Source organism: Citrus sinensis, chromosome 3 (assembly GCF_022201045.2).
Source record: "Citrus sinensis cultivar Valencia sweet orange chromosome 3, DVS_A1.0, whole genome shotgun sequence".
Lineage (NCBI taxonomy): Eukaryota > Viridiplantae > Streptophyta > Magnoliopsida > Sapindales > Rutaceae > Citrus > Citrus sinensis.
Window position 1 is genome coordinate 19,371,807 of NC_068558.1, and position 11,356 is coordinate 19,383,162.

An 11,356-nucleotide genomic window follows, 5' to 3' on the forward strand; every position below is an offset into this window, starting at 1 on the left:
CAGCATGTTATCTTGTAGAATACTTTAAATTTTTCACTGCATTCTCTCTGATGATAGGATGTTAGAAAAGAATAGAATGTTATATGTGTTAACATTTATGTGTCCATAATGTTGATTTTGATGATAACAAACAAAATTAAGAATGATTAAGCTTTTAAAAGCTCAAATTATTTTTCATACATTTTAAATAAATCATTATTTTCATAATATAAAGGTTTTATACTTAATGGAAAAATGATTTTATGAAATTGGTTGTTTTTCAAGTTAATGGTCTAATTGAAAAAGTTTTAAAACTCTGAAAATGGACTTATTTGTAAAGTTTTATGAATATTTAGGCCATAGTATAATTATAGAAAATTTAGGGTAAAACTATAATTGTGAAAAATAGTTTCACTATAGAAATCACTGTAGAAAACAACTAACCATTTACTAAAAATGGCTAACCGATAATTTCTAAAGAGTTATTAATTTGTTTTGCAAGTATCTGAAAATAAACAGCTAACTGATAATTTCAAACGGTGAACCGATTATTTGAATTTCAGCCCAAGGGTCATTTGGACTAGTCAAAACGGTAAATTGATAGCAGTTAACGGTGATCCGATTTCTTTCAGAAAGTCAACAACGACTAGTTTTCAGCTCCAAATATAAAATAGCTCAATCAAATTCAAACAAAGATAGATCTAAGAGTTATCATTGGGCTTACTACTGAGCATATAACCATTGTTGAGCTTTAAACTTGTTTTTGTTTCTTTGATTTACACATTGAGTATTCATTTGTAATCAAATATATTGTGTGAGAGAAAATTCATTTGTAATCTTTATCCTTGAGAGGTTGTAAGTGTTGGGATACACTTGGGTTAAGAGATTGGGTAAAATCTCTTGTTGTAAAGGTTTATTGACACCTTAGAAGTCAATTGTAAGAGTTGTTGAAACCTTGGAGGCTTACTTAGTGAAATCCTCATGCCCGGTGAGCTTGGAGGCGTGCACGTAGGCACAGTTGGTCGAACTATGTAAAAATCACGTGTTTGCTCTCTCTTACTCTATCTCCTTATTTTTTATTGCATATTAATTTGTTTATTTCGTATTTGATAACTTTGTTTAATTTGCATTTAGTTTTAATTGATTAAATTATTAGAAACCCAATTCACCCCCTCTTGGGTTGCCTAGTTATTATTTCAATTTGTGACCTAGGGATTATAATCATTTACATAGATAATTTTTCCTATTGTTATCATATATTCCTATTTCAAATTATCATAGAAATAGAATTAGCCTTAAATCTCTACATACATATTAAAAGCCCACCTGTATCAAATACATTAAAGTCCAAATTACTGAAAGTTTAATAGATCAATTTTAATTAGACTTAATCTTATATAACAGTTGTAATATATAATTATTCACATATAACTCTAATGTTAGTTTAAAGATCCAACGTGACAAAGCCACTGAATCCTGCTTGCCCAATTAATCTTTTTGTCTGTTTCAGTTATGCCCCACTTTGTTTGAAATTTTCAGCTTCAACTCATTAAAAAGACTTCTTTTGTTTATGTCATTTGCCTTTCCATTTATCAGCATTGAAAATATAGAAATAGAAATATACAATTCATGAATCTGCCATATTGTTCTGTCCCTTGTGTTGTTGTTGTTGTTAATATTTAAATAAAAATATTTGTTTTTTATCTAGTTCTATGCAACACCAACAATTGTTCTGTTGTGTTGTGTTGTCGTATTGTCATTCATATTTAAATAAAAATATTTGTTGTATCTAGTTCTATGCAATTGCCAGGGGTGGAGTTCAAGGAAAATTCTTTGAGTCAAATTTAAAATTTCAATTTTCAAGTTTTTAAAAATAATAAATTACTATCAAACCAAATCATCAAAAATAAAAAATAATTACTAAGACTATTATTTAATGTCAATACTATATATATATGAAAAAATTACATATATAGTTGTTATGAAAAATTTTAATATACTCGCAAGCGCACGAATCTAGAGATATAATAGTGGTAACGAGGTTGAACCCACATGGATTGCGATAAATTAAAAAATATAATTTAAATCTAAAATTAATATTAATCATAACTTAGTTGGGCAAATTGAATTTTTAAGAGAAATAAAACTAATTAAACTAAGAAAATAATTAAAGCAAAGGAGAATTCAATAAGACAAAAATTACCAAGGTTTTAGAATCCATCGCTATTCAACTAGTAATTATCTAATTGTTAATTAATCCTCAATTTTAGAGTAACAACTTGAAATCAATCTATGTCATCTCATGGATATAACAATTAAGCTCAATTAAAATTAATCTAATGTCGGTTCTTTTCTGCTTAATAGTCTGAGATCTAAACATCCCATGTAACACATATTGAATAACAAATAGTCAAAGTTTTCCTAAGCATTTTGTATAAACAATTTAATGAAAGACACAGAATCAAAGATAATCATGTATAGACTTGATAGATCCAAGCATAGATTTAGTCAAATATTAATTCTAACAATCAATAATGCATGACAGAATTGGTGAAAAGAATTTAATAACATCCAACTAATCATGTGAAACAAGAACCATAAATATTAAAGCAAATATGTAGGGAATTAATTAAATAAAAAGATAATTATTTCGTTGAATAAAGTTTCATCATTAACCTCAATATAAAAAAATTAGTTAGACATATAAAAAAATTAGTTAGACATATTTAAAATGGGAGTAACAAAAAAAATAAACTAGTCATGGAAATTGAACTGCTGTTGCCGTTGCTTTATTCTTCTTTTTGACGAATGCGCCCTTTTTTCCCCTCTGGTGGCTGCCCTCTCAAAAGTAAAAGTCGGCTTTTTTAGTTATAATACTTGGCTGAATCCTTTGTCAAATTTTGATTGCTAGGAAACCGCCTCACACAAGCTAAAGATTGGTCTACTTATGCAAAGCCCAATTAAGCTTGATTCAATCCTCATGTGCTGGCCACTTTTAAAGCTAAAATCATCTTATCTTCTTTGTCCGCATGTGCATGGATGAATGAATTTGTTGAATTCGGTTTCCTTGGCTTGAATTCACTTGCATATATGCCTAATTGCTCCCAAAATCAATTAATTAATGTTTCCGAAATTGAGCTTCTTTATGTCCTTTTTTTATACATAATCTCCAATTAATTTCCTATTCAATAAAATAATATAATTAATTAAAAATAATAAATAAAAATAACTAATAATTATGTAATTAAAAGTAAAATATGTATACATTATATACACGTCAATAGTTTATGGAGGAAAAAAATTATAAGGCTAAATAGCCCCACCGACACAAAATTTCCAAGCATTAAAGCCCAAAGGCTATCAAACATTAGTGTGCCTTAACAAAGAACTTTTAAATTATTTTATTATTTAATATTTAAAGTTTAAACATTAATTGTATGGGTCAATGTAGACGTTTTATACTAATTTTTCATATTTTATTTAATGGTGGGCTATTTGAATCCACTAAGTACTCATGAAATCCATTTATTCAATGAGCACATCATTAAAATCTAAAATATAAAATTTTATTGCATAACCCCATTTTAATACCTAAAATGCCCTTATTAAGCTTAATTATAATTATTTCTTTTATCCTTTCCTTTTACGGCTTTTTCATTATTTATTCCATCTCTTATTCCTTTCTTCTTTATTTATAGACTGTTATCCATCAAAGTTTCATGCCCAGATCCTTCAATAACAGTTTAAGGTCCAAATCCTTCAATTTTTTGGTTTATTTTTAGTTTCCCCCCATCCCCCCCTAATCTTCAAGCATTTGGAAAAATACCTTTAAAATTCAAAATGACAACTGATAATATATTAATATTTACATTTATACTTAATTAAAAAAATCAAGAAATTAACAGTTCTTGCCTAATTTTTTTTTTCATATATAGACTGCAGCAAATTAGGGAGAGAGTTCATTGTCCAATTCAAAGTTGGAAAGAAAAAAACTATTGGTGGACGTCAAGAAGAATTTGACCAACGATAAACTTTTAGTCAAATATTTAACAAATTCGGTGAATCTTTTTCCATTAACAAAATCATAGATGAGGAAAAATAAATTTAATAAAATGGGTAAGTTAAAAAAAAAAAGGTCATTGAATAATGAAGATGAGAGTAAATAAGTAATTTTTTTTAGGGTAAAAGCCCGTTTAGTCCCTATATTTTGAAGTTAGTGTCCGTTTAGTCCCTATATTTTTAAAAATACCTCAAATCATCCCTACCATTAAATTATTGACATTTTCGCCATTATCTTTTGTTCCTTTTAACTTATTTTTATAATATTGCCCTATTATAATAATTTTTTAGACATTATTAAAAAGAAAAAAATAACCCTATTATAATAATTTTTTTAGACATTATTAAAAAGAAAAAAATAAATTACCAGTTTAACACCAAAAAATAAAATAAAATAAAATATATATATTAATTTTTGTGGAACACACTCTTGAGTTAAAATATTAATTTTTCTAAAAAAATTGATAAATGTAATTTTTTACGATATTAATTTTTTAGACATACGTGAGCTTCCACAAAAATTAATATATACCTTTTTTGTTTTTATTTTATTTTTGAGTTTAATTTGATAATTTAATTTTTTTATTAATATCCAAAAAAGAAATATTATTGTAAAAATGTAATATTGTAAAAATAAGTTAAAAATAATAAAAAAAAATGGCATAAGTGTCAATATTTAGTAGCAGGGACGCTTTGAGGTGTTTTTAAAAATACAGGGACTAAATGGACACTAACCTCATAATATAGGGACTAAACAAGCTTTTACCCTTTTTTTTATACATAGTGCTGTCTATAATGGCAATTTTAAATATGAACTTTTTAGTAATAAATTTTTTTTATTATAAATTAACTTTAACGGTTATGATAATAGATTCAAATATCCCATCGTTTATTTAAATAACCCTAAAAGTTTTTTAAACCCTACTCTCGAACCCTATTTACCCTTCCTGGGCTCCCGGCAACACCAAGAGTTTTCAATATTCATGAAGGACGAGGAAACATTACTGATTGGATATGTCAAATCAAAACGCGAGAGGGACCGCATGAAATTCACTAAAATTCTTTAGAAAGTATATGAACCATCTAGCATGTTTTTATCCAGATACGCATCTCAAACACCAAAAAAGATATTTTTCATTTTCACTTTTGATGGGATAAACACAGATGTAGAATGGATCATTCCAGCGAAAAAGGAGAAAACAAGTAGGCCAAACTTCAACTCCCCACCATTTTCTCTCTAGAAAATTTGGCTCCTGTCACAATAACAGGACGACAAGTACCCCATTTCTTTCGCCCGTGTTGGCCGACTCCCACGTTGTAGCAATTGGAAAATAAAAAATATATAATGTTACGTTTACGTGTGTTTTTTTGACAAATATTCACCGATCGTTTAATATTTTACGCATTATAAGAAATACATTTCTTTTTCCTTACAGCAATCTACATCAAACTTACAAAGTTATCAATGTCGCATTACCATCTTAACTCCATCAAAAATTTACGATAAATTATCTTTTTATTTTTTTATTTTTTATGCACTGATATATTACAATCCTGATATTTATAATCAAAAATCCGTCGGGACTTGTCCTGAGTAATTTTATTATAGCATAGTCCGAATATCAATCCTCACTAAACTAGAGGGAGATTTGCCATCATTATTAATATTGGAGGGAAATCGATCATACCCCAATGTGGGGAGCCAATTAACTCATATTATATAGAGAGGCAAGTCCTAGCGCTGACCCTATGCTGGGACTTAAACCCATATCCTCAAGGTTGTTGAGGGCATGGGCGTGCCAATGGACCCATTGGCTCAGATAAATTATCTTTAAACTTTGAATTTAATCGATAAAAACCACGTCATTAACGTGTTACATAATTAATCCCCATCTTTTTTTTTTAAAAGAAGTAGAATTAGGGATGAGAGTTTTAGATTTTTATGAGTTCTAATTCAAGTTGTAACCCGTTCAATTTTGAGAATTCAACCCAAACAAGTTAAAAAATTAGTTCACTTAGGATTTAAAATTCGATTCGGGTTACAACATCAAATATTCATTTTAGGAATGGCAAAAATCCCCACGGGGATGGGGAGTCTTATGGATTTTCCCATTCAAAGAGGGTTTGGAGATGATTTTATACCAAATTTTTTATTCAGGGAAGTGACGGGGATGATTTAGCTTCTCATTCAGGGAAGGGACGGGGATGAAGTGGAATCCCCATCCCTTCTCATTTCCCCATTTTAAGTTTAATTTTATTTTTTAAAATTATTAGTGGATAAATAATAAAATTTAAATAATAAAATACTAAATATTGATGTAAATAACAAATATCAAAGTGTTTATATTATTAAACTTTTGGGCCTACTTAACTTGTTATATTTTTAAATGTCTATTCAAGACATTAAAAAAGCTAGATAGGATCCTGTTGGCCCAAAATTTTTTAATTATAATATTCATTAAATATTTTAAACTTTTATATGATAAAACAAAAGTTAAAGTAAAATTGTAAAACCTAATTTCTAATTTTCTACAGCAGCCAGCAGCCGCCTTAATTATATTTTTATTATAATTTTTTATTTTAATATAATTAAATTAAAATAAAAAATAAAAAATATATCAGTTACTTGGGGAGGGGGATTTTTTCAAGTAATTTTAACGAGGACGGGAACATATGTAGAATCTTAGTGATAGATACAGAGATGTCGATCCCCTCCCTTACCCTCCCCATTGCCATCCCTAATTCGGTATCATTTAATTCTTCCAAATGTTCGATCTTGTAATTGTTTCTAAATCTATCATTTCAGCGATAGGTGTGCGTGCTTCAATAGATTGCATGACATTAAAGGGAGAGAACCTGTGAGCAAATATTCCTTTTTAAAAATTTTTTTTTTTTGAGTGGGAGAGAAATGGTGTGCAAAATTTCAGGTTCGATTGAGTGGGAGTAGAGAAGAATCAACTTTTTGGATTCTTTAGATTACTTTGAATTTATCTTAATTTCAAAATCTATTTTTGATTTTGAAAGCAAAAATGGCAAAACGGCACAGCAAACCCGCCGTCCTTATGTGCTGGTGGTGGCTAGAACTCTTATCTTAATATCACACAATTGACTTTAATTAAAATAAAATTTCACAATTAGGACTTTTGACAATTCGCATTGGTAAATTCAACTGCATCGACATGCACCATTGCGAATTTCTAATTCTTTAGTCAAAGAAGCGCGTTGACAGAGTCCTCCCGGTCCATCCAAATTGACTTGACGCCACGTCAAATGAAATCCAATAACAACATGACACGTACTCCGCATCCCCCTTCCAGTTCGTTTCCATAAACACGCCGCCCTTCCAGACGTTTCCAGCTAATTTCCCTCCTATATGAATCATGATTTGCAGTATAAATACCTTCCCCTCTTAGGAAATCTTATTGTCATCGGATTCGGATTTTCGTAATCTATAAAGACAACAAATTGAAATTCAATATCAATTACAAGGCAATTCACTTCAGTTTCTCTCATCAAAAGTTAATCAACGACGATGATGTCGATTTTCAGCTCCTTCGATGCCTTCTGCGCCGAATCGTACGGCCAGAAACTCAAGTTCTCGAAGCCAAAAGACGACGGCAACAACAACAACGTTAGCGATCGTATTAAGAAGAAGAACCAAGACAGTGGCAGGTCAACGTCAACGTCAATGCCACCGCCGGCGAATGACGTTAACAAGATAACGCAGCAGAAACAGAATACGAGGAAGACGCCGAGGTTTGCGCTGGAGCTCGATGGGGTAAACTGTTTCGAGACCATCGTTCCATATTGAATTTTTCTATGTAATTAATTGGGAACAATTATTCGATTTTAAGTTCCGGTAGAGTTCTTCTTCTTATCAAAAAAAAAAAAAAAAAAAGTACGGGTAGCGTTTCTCAAGGAATTATTAAATTCAATTGTATGATTCTTTTGTATATTGCTTGTTGCAAACGAAAACAATCTTTACCGTCTTTGTCTTTCTAATGAGATTATTCGGTTAATTAGTAATTTGGTAAAATTTTCAAGTTCAAAATCATAACCGTGTAAAGTTAATCTGGTAAAAGTACAAATAATTGGAGCCCTTTTATTAGGGGTATAATGGTCAGGGAGCATCAATGTTCAACGATATTGGATGCAATGAACGTTATTTGTCACCTACATCCAACTTTGATTCGCGCGGAAGACATTGATTTTTCAACACAATTTATAAAATTGTCATCATTATTCATATTAAATAAAGAATAATTTTTTAATGGACTTTTTAAGCTATTGAAACGAAGGAATAATTTAAGATATAATGAAAACACACTTTGATATAGTTTAAAATACTACTCTTAAATAAAAAAAATTCAAGTGAAAATTGCAAGTTATAATTGAATAATAGAAAAAAAGTTTAATATATATAATTTTTAATGGAAGTGACTGCAGTTATACGGAGAAAGTCTAATGTTTTTAGAGCATTGTTTATTTATTTATTTATTATTTATCACATGAGTATATATTATTATAATTGAGTAAAGCACGTAATAATGAAAAAATAAAAAAATAACAACACTAGAATATTGAAAGGTTGAAAATCAATTTAAATTCGGTTCTGATTCGGTTTGAATTTATTATTTCAATCCAACCGGAATCCTCTAAACCGTATCGATTATAAGCTAAACTGAATCCGAAAAATCCAAACAGAAACTTAATTTGCCCACCCCCGTACTCAATTATGACTTTGTCAAGTAGTTTAAGGCATATTTATAAACAGGCCATTTTACTAGTCAAAGCTATTAATTAGACTGACAACTGACAAAAATAATAAAACAAACAAGTGAATAATTAAATCATGGAAAACAATCTTCTTTTAAGTGTCATCAAATAAGGCAAGTTGGTAAAGAAAAGAAAACCAACCGGAATTTATGCGCAAGTGAATTGAATTTAGCTCAAAAATTTCAATTAATTGAATGCGATAATCTTCTCGCAAGCTTTCTTTTGAGAAGAGAAAAAGAAGGTAACGGAGGATTAGGCCTAGGTTTACTCAGAAGCTTTTACATAACAGTAACAAGTGAAAAAGTCAAGAGATTATTCAAATATTTTAAACAATTCATATGAACTGTTTCTTCCCAAAATATCTTTATCTGTATATTTTATAAATCGAAGATAGCTATTAGAGACAAATTTGCATACAAAGCATAAAAAAATTCAGTTTCCAGATAAACGAATTGCAAAATTTAATTAAATGGAGAGGATGAGATGATGAAAGGTGAGTGTATGTCCCGGGAGTGGCAAAAGAGAAATATAATACAACTTTCAGAAGGGAAATATTTACAACCATATATGAAGCCCCCGTGTTCCAAAGAGAAAGACACAAGTAATGTTAGAGATTGGATTGGTATTTCAAATTACCAATATCTCACATTACTTAGACAAGAGAACATAAGTTGGTTTATATGTAGAAACTAAATATAGTGTGGTAACAAGCTCATCCCCCCCCCCCCCTCCCCCACCCAACGAGAATGTCGTGTATGTGTATGGGCTTGGCCATTTTTTAATGTTTTTTTACCATTGGTTTTTTTTCATTTATTTATTCAAATTATATGGAGGTTTGTATCTATTTAAAAAGCCAAATATATTACACTGAGATCATCCAAAAACTTGCTATGTGTTCTTTATTACTCTCCTAAACTATTGTGTTAAAGTGTAACATTCCAATAGTAGTCATTATATCCTGAAGATCAAACTGCCTTTGTTTGTCCTTCTTGCACTGAGATATTTTATCTTGAGGGGTGGAATTTGGTTTTAAGGACCGTGTTGTCGCATACCTTAACTATTTGCTACTTTTTGTCCAAACTTTGCTGTTTTTAGTCCTAAAATTCCGACAATCTTAAGACCAAATATAAGTGATATTTCACCACAAGATCTCTCTTCATCAATCGTTGGACATGCTACTCCCATGGCCCCTGCACTTACTACTCTCACTGCCGATCTTCCTGTAGTAGCTTTCGCTATCGTCATTGGAAAAAACTTGCCATATACTTCCAAGATTGAATTGTTCAATGGAGAAAATTTCAAATGTTGGCAACAAAAGGTCATCCAATGACATACTGGATGTTCACAGCCTTGCTGACTATCTACAATCATCACCACTAAAAAAGAGTATTAAAGATTATGACTAGAAATTTCATAATTGGAATGTTGGTAATAAGGTCTGTAAGTACACAATACTGAATACTATTGTCAGTTCACTCTATGATGTTTATTATCCATATAAGAATGCATAAGAGATATGGGCACTACTTAAGATAAAATATATGGTTGAAGATGTTAGGACTCAATAACATTATATCGGTGATTTTCTACATTTTAGGATAGTGGATGGTAAATCTATGTTCGACCAAATCCGTGGAATGACCAAATCTATGAATAATACATATTGGTTAATAACCTTAAAAAAGAGGAAATATTTCTTCCTGAATGATTTGTAACTAGTTGTTTAATTGAGAAACTGCCAGAATCATGGCAAGATTATATTAAAACCTTAAAACATAAGAAGAAACAAGTGAGTCTTGAAGATGCAACTACCTATATTAGAATTGAGGAGAAGAATAAATTAGAGATGCATTTGATAAAAGCAAGGAATTTTATTGCAATGCAAATTTAATATAGAACACTCTTCAACCTAATAAAAAGCAATAAACACCCTAATAACCCCAAAAGCCCATTGCTAAGAAGAAAGTTCATTGTTTTGTTTGTGAAAAAAATTGGGCATTATGCTATCAATGCAGGCATAAAACTTAGAAAAGGACAAAAAACAAAAAACCTCCTAAAGCCGATGTGGCTAAAGGAGAAGGAGATGACATCATTACTATTGTAATTGTTTATGAGGTGAACATGGTAGATGGAAGCAAGGATTGAGTGACTGATTTTGGCACTACAAGATATATATGTAACAATGATTTTGGCACTGCAAGATATATATGTAGCAATAAAAACTTTTTCTTTGACTATACTCTAGCAAGGGAAGGAGAGGAAGTCATTTACCTTAGTGATTCTTGGTCTACTCTGATCTTAGGCAAAGGGTAAAATTCTTCACAAAATATTGTACTCCATGTTCCTTAGATCAAATACAATTTAGTGTCTATTTATATGTTAGGCAAAGCTCGGCTTAAAGTGTCTTTTGAGGGTGATAAAATTGTAATAACAAAAAATAGTATGTTTGTTAGGAAAGGGTATTGTTCGAGAGAACTCTTCAAACTCAAGGTATTTAATGTTATAATGAATGAAACAACTTTTTCTTCTGCTTATATTGTTG